Source organism: Onychomys torridus, chromosome 17 (genome assembly GCF_903995425.1).
Source record: "Onychomys torridus chromosome 17, mOncTor1.1, whole genome shotgun sequence".
Taxonomy (NCBI): Eukaryota; Metazoa; Chordata; class Mammalia; order Rodentia; family Cricetidae; genus Onychomys; species Onychomys torridus.
The window spans coordinates 25,320,741-25,327,415 of NC_050459.1; positions in this window are offsets into that span (position 1 = coordinate 25,320,741).

A 6,675-nucleotide genomic window follows, 5' to 3' on the forward strand; every position below is an offset into this window, starting at 1 on the left:
TCACTCTTTACCCCTTTTCTGACACCAGAGTTGCTTGACTCCTTAAGATCATCCCCCTGGCTCATGCCTTTAATCCCAGCATTGCAGAGGCGGGCAGATCTCTGAGTTCGAGCCCATCCTGGTCTACATAGTGAATTCTAGGCAAGCCTGGGCTTTAAAGTGAGATCCTGTCTCAAAAAACAACAAAACAGAAAGGTTTTAAACCAGGGGAAGTGATGTACACCTTTAAACCCGGGACTCTAGGAGGCAGAGGCAGGAGGATCTCTGTGAGTTCAAGGCCAGTCTGGTCAACACAGCAAGTTCCCAGGACAGCCAGGTCTACACAGAAACCTTGTCAAAATCATCATCATCATCATCATCATCATCATCATCATCATCATCATCTGCCAACAGCCTCTTGGACAAACCACCCTGCCCTATGTCTAATATCTTACCCAGAAATATGAGATCCCTGATCCCTTGATCCTAAGAGGTCCCCATTAGCCTACCTTTTCAGATTTTCTCCTAACACCTGTCTACCTTTACTGTTCCTTGGTTTGTGGGCAGTATCGTGTAGCCTTCTATGTAGCCTGGGATATCCCCCTCTGATTTGACAGACAAATCAAATTCCCAGTCAGCATTGGGAGCCAACTGGGAGAAGGGGGCTGACACTATGATGTTCTCCAGCAGAAAGCTTGGAGAGAAGCCCAGCCCTGTCCCCAGGAGGCAGGGAGTGTTTCTCAGCTCATGGGCCAGCTTCTGGGGTTTTGCAGACAGTAAGACACAAGCCTCCATCCTGTCCAGGTAACTTTCCCTGGTCAGTCTGTTGTTAATAGTCAGAGATTAAACCCAGCCCCTCCTCCCTTACTCACAGAGTTTAGTCATAAACTCAAAACTGAGTGAGTCCATAGTCTCAGCCCATTACCTTGGAAGAGTCTGAGCTCCTAATCCCAATTGAGACCAATGACCAATCCTAGCCTGAAGAGGACACAGAGGGTAAATTAAAAATATTAACCTGGAGACAGAGCACACTCTGCCCTGAGAATGTCTAAGTCCAGGCCGAGGCTTCCTGGCAGAAACTCAAAGACGCTAAACCCTCACAACACTCCATCCCAGCCCCATGCATCTTGACCCTTGCACCAGGGAGAGAAGGGGCCGTCACTTTTGTAAGAATTAAGGAGAGGCATGTCCCAAGATTTGTCGCCTAAGGAGTAAGAGGAAGTAAAGCGAAGCTAGACACTCAGGCAGGGGCTCATTCCATTTTCTTTGGGCAGTACCTGCCTGGTACAAAAGTCTCCCTGCTGCCAAGCCAGAAGACATTTGGTAGGTTCACACAGGTGAATAGTCACAACCTCAAAAACACCACAGCTGGAAGGAAGCCGGGAGAATGTCAAGGTCAGTGACACCCCTCCTTCTGTCTCTTTCTCCCTTTTTCTTTCTTTCAGATTTATGCAGGAGACAAACAGCTTTATTAAGGATTCCAACAAAGTTTTGGCAAACATTTTTAAAACATATTTGTAAACATTATGCTTCCCTTCTCAGCTGGTGATGCTTTAAAAAGACAATACAAGAAAACAACCATCTGGAACCAACATTATTAGTTCAAGATCCTTGTATATATAGGATCACAAAATGTATGCTCCCACACGCTAACACAAGTGAGAGAGTTCTAGTCAGCATCCACAGATAAATGCCTCAGCAGGAAGTGTATGCCGTTGGATGAGTTATGGTATGTTGTGGGTAAATACATCTGCTCTTTTTCAAGACACATTTTTATTATTTGGATGTATGTGTGTGCCTGGGGAGGCCAGGCAAGGGCTCCATATACCCTGGAGCTGGAATTACAAGAGGTTGTAAGCTGCCTGATGTGGGTGCTGGGAACCAAACTTGGATCCTCTGGCAAAGTAGCAAGAGCTCTTAATGATCTACCATCTCTCTAGCCCCAGTATCTGTTCCTTTTTTCTATTCATGGTACCTAGGATTCAGAAGAAAGGAACATTTAATGTCATGTAGACATTAACCTCTTGCTTATTTATACACTTTTATATTTTTTGAAGAGAGATGTTAAGTCAATGATTCTGTTTTTCTTTGTTGAGCTAGGAACTGATTGAACCCAGGAACTGGCACACAGGAGACAGGTGCATTACCAGGAAGCTGTACCCCCAACCCTGAGACCTAGTATTTCAAATAGCTTTTCTTGGGAGAATGGGTAAGAGAGCCCATTGTGATTCAAAGAAACAATTCTGTTTTTGTCTTATACATGCAGGTTTTATTTCAGTCTTTTTATTACAAGAGATCGAAAACTCATGTGTGCTACGGACACACACACCACTGAAGTATATCAGCCCTTGCCATTGTATTTTCAAACATGAGATTCTGTGCTAAAGATAAACTTGTAAACTAGCAATCATATCCAACCCTCCCCTTTAGAAACAAGAGAACTAAGTGGCTAGAAGGCAAAGAGATACTATATAAAAGCCAGGTGGGGGGCAGGCAAGATGGCATAGTGGGCAGATTCCCATGCACATGGGCCTGACAGTCTTAGCTCAATCCTGGGACTCAACAGAGAACCAACTCCTAAGATTTATTCTTGTGCTTTGCCTTCCACATATATACTGTGGCACACGTGTGCCTGCACTTACACACACACACACACACACACACACACACACACACACACACTTTTTTAAAGTCATGTGTGTTATTTCAGTACTTGGGAGATGAAGGCAAGAAGATCAGGAATTCAAGGCCATTCTTGGCTAGATCATGAGCTCTAGGTCATACTGGTCTGTATGAAGCTTTGTCAATAAAACGGAGTCAGGATAAAGGAAGGGAGGGAGGGAAGGAAAGAGAGAAGGAGGAAGGGAAGAGAAAGAAAACCAAAGCCTGGGCTCAGGTGGGAGCACTGTCAGGACCCCTGCTAACATCTGTCACCTCATTTGGCACCCCATCTTCCTCACATTAATGAAATGCCCCCAGCTTAAACCGTGTACATCATTGCCCAGCTACAGATGATGTTCCACATACTCTGGCAGAGAAATGTAACCATGGGACAAAGTTCTCACCGGCAGAAGGAGAAAGGAAGCAGGGCTCTGTTTCTTCTGAGGATAAGGCTGGCACTTCCCCCTTGGGGACAGGACATAGGACTGGCAAAGTTCTACTGCAACAAACTAATAAAATCCCTCCATTGCAAGAAAGAGGGACCAGACCAGACCGGAGGCACAGCCAAGGAACATGGGATCCGCTTTGCTTCATGGAGCTGCGTGGAGAAGCAGATCCCAGTGATTGGGAAGCAGATGCAGGAAAAGTTTTGCAAGGCTGAGGCCATGACTGCACAGTAAGACTCTGTCTCAAAAATAAGTAAATTAATAATGCAAACCCAAGTATTGCCTCATGATCTCCATGGGTCATTCTGCAGGGCAAGTTTCTGCTGTCTGCCTCAGGATCTCTCAGGAGGTGGCAGCCAGCACTGTGGTCACCACAGTAGTTAACAACATCCACTCTCTAGCTCACTCTCCGGTGTTGTCAGAGAGCCAAACCTACCTAGCTCCTCACCATGTGGCTTCTCCACGGGTAAGTAAGTGTCTTTATGTCACCGTAGGGACTCACCCTCAGAGCAAATGATCCAAGAACCAGAGCGGCCAAGAATTCAACATTTTTGTTTGATTTTTCTTTTTCCTTGTGTGTTTGTTTAAAGATTTGTTTGTTTGTTTGTTTATTTGTCTGTTTATATGTGTATGTATGTATGTACGTATGTTTGTATACAGCATGTATGACTGCAGGCCAGAAGAGGGCACCAGATCTCATTACAGATGGTTATGAGCCACCATGTGGTTGCTAGGAATTGAACTCAGGACCTCTGGAAGAGCAGTCAGTGCTCTTAACCTCTGAGCCATCTCTCCAGCCCCCCTTGTTTGTTTTTTTGAGACAGGGTTTCACTGTGTAGATCTGGCTGTCCTGGAACTTGAGTTGTCGACTAGGCTGGCCTCGAACTCACAGATGTCTGCGGCCTCTGCCTCCTGAGTGCTGTTTTTTTCAAAACAGGGTTTCTCTGTGTAGCCCTGGATATCCTGAAACTGCTCTGTAGACCAGGCTGACCTTGAACTCAGGGATTTGACTGCTTCTGCCTCATGAATGTTGGGATTCAAGGTGTGTGCCATTATACTGCAATGTCTTTTAAATATATTATTTCCTTTGCTGTGTCAAAGCTTCATCTTTTTATAGAATCCATGGGTGTGTTTTTGCTTTTGTGGCCTGTGCCTTAGGGGTTTTATCTAAAGCTGCACTACCTACACCAATATCTTACACCAGGAGCTGAGTACCGAACCCCCGGCCTTGCGCTTGCTAGGCAAGCGCTCTACCACTGAGCTAAATCCCCAACCCTTCCCCAGCCTTCTTGTAGTCAGGTTCTAGTTCCAGGATTTTTGTTGTGTTGTGTGTTTTTTGTTTTGTTACTTTGGTTTTGTTTGGCTTGGTGACAGGAATCCCACGCAGCAGCCCAGGTTGGCTTGGCACAGCAGTTTTCCCACTTTCTGTCTCCCAGACAGTGCTAGGATTGGAAGTGTGTGCTACCCATACCCAGCTTTGAGGGCTGGAGAGATGGCTCAGAGGTTAAGAACACCGACTGCCCTTCCGGAGGTCCTGAGTTCAATTCCCAGCACCCGCATGGTGGCTCACAACCATCTGAATGAGATCGGCTGCCCTCTTCTGTATACATAATAATAAATAAATTTAAGAAAGAAAAAAAAAATTTTAGCCCATACCCGGCTTTGGATTTCAGGCTTAATATCCAGCTCTTGGATTCACTTTGAGTTGATTTTGGGGTTTGATGATAAGGAGAGATCTACTTTTATTCTTCGGCATATGCAGTTTCCCAACACCATTTATTGACTGTCTCTTCTCCACTGTTCTTGGTACTTTCGTTAGAAACCAGTTGCTGTATGGGTACAGATTGATTTCTGATGAGCCAAGTTATTAAAATGCCCAAGGCCAGCCCTTTTCCAATCTGCTATGCCCATTGCCAGCCATCATCTGAGGCACTGAACTGTAGCCACGGTGTCAGGAAAGATAAGGGTAGCAGCTTACCTCCGGAGAATTTACTGGGAGCTGAAATGGCATGCATAGAAGTATAAATTACAGACCACATGGTACCCACTGTGGCAAGCTTCCTGTGAGGATAACCTGGGATATTCACGGCTCAGCTATGCAAGCTATCTGCATAAGCATCTCCATTGGCTCTGCCTTCTAGGTGTTTTCCCAAGGAGGCTCCGTTTTAGCCTGGGGGAAATGGACCTTCTCCCTTCCTGTCACTTTCCCCTTCAAAGGCTCTTTCCCTTTCACAGCCCTGTGCTAGGGGCACCTAGCTGACATCCTTAAGAAAGCAGGATCACCTTCCACACCGGACTTGGAACCAATGCATAGAAATTGCCATCTATCTAATACATGTGCACACTTGGAATTTGATTTCCAATCAGAATTAAGGTTTCTTTTTTTCGTTGTAGTTTTAGGTCACAGCAAAATGGACAGGAAGCGTCAGAAAATTCCCATATTCTTCCTGTCTCAACGCATGCACAACCTCCCCTGTTACCAATATCCCCCACCAAAATGGTAGGTGTGTTACAACGGTGAGTTCAGGGCTATCCTGGTTTACAGAGCAAGTTCCATGCCAGCTGGAAGGTGTGGCAGAAAGACAGTTGGAGGCCAACCCAGGCTTATGTAACCTTAACACACACACACACACACACACACACACACACACACACACACACACACACCAGGAAAGAAAAAATCAGTTAAAAAAAAGAAAAGAAAAAAAGGCATTGAGATGGATCAGTGGGTATGGCTCAAGGCACTTGTTACAAGCTTCACACACTGAATTTGAGCCGCAGAACTCAGACGGTAGGAGAAAAGTGACTTCCACATTGTCCTCCATTTCAATGCTGAAGCAGTGGCATGTACAGCACTCCACAACTAAAAAAAAAAAAAAAACAAAAACAAAAAAACAAAAAAAAGACCTTCTGTACAAGAAAAACTGAGAGCTGAAGGGACGTGAATGCAAACCAGTAAGCCCCAGAAACCAGTAAAAGTTATTAAGCAAAGGAAATAATCAGAAAAATAACCCTGGGTCACTATCAAATCAGAGTACTATTTCTCTCAACAACTGCAGGATTGTTACAGGAAACAAGGCCTATCAGAGGGATTTCTGGAGTACATTTTTCAAACAGAATCTCTGGGCGCAAGCTTGAATGTCACTAGATGTCACATGTCTGCCATTAGCGTGATTCCTGTGACTTTGACGTCAGAGGCACAGAGGAGGATCAGAGAGGCCATTAGGAAGTCTTAGCAGCGATCTCATTAAAAATCCAGAGGAAATGTGTCATTCCTAAAACGTCTTTAATCCCAGCATGCAGGAGGCAGAGGCAAACTGATGATCTCTTTGATTTCCAAGCCTGTCTTGTCATATATAGGAAGTTCCTGCTCATCCAGACCTACATTGTTAAAACCTTATCTCAAAAAAAAACCAAAAAACAAAAAAACAAAAAAACAAAACAAAAAAAAACCCAAAAAAACAAAAGGCTGGGCAGTGGCGCATGCCTTTAATCCCAGTACTCAGGAGGCAGAGGCAGGTGGATCTCTGTGAGTTCAAGGCCAGCCTGGTCTACAGAGCAAGATCTAGGACAGGCACCAAAACTACAA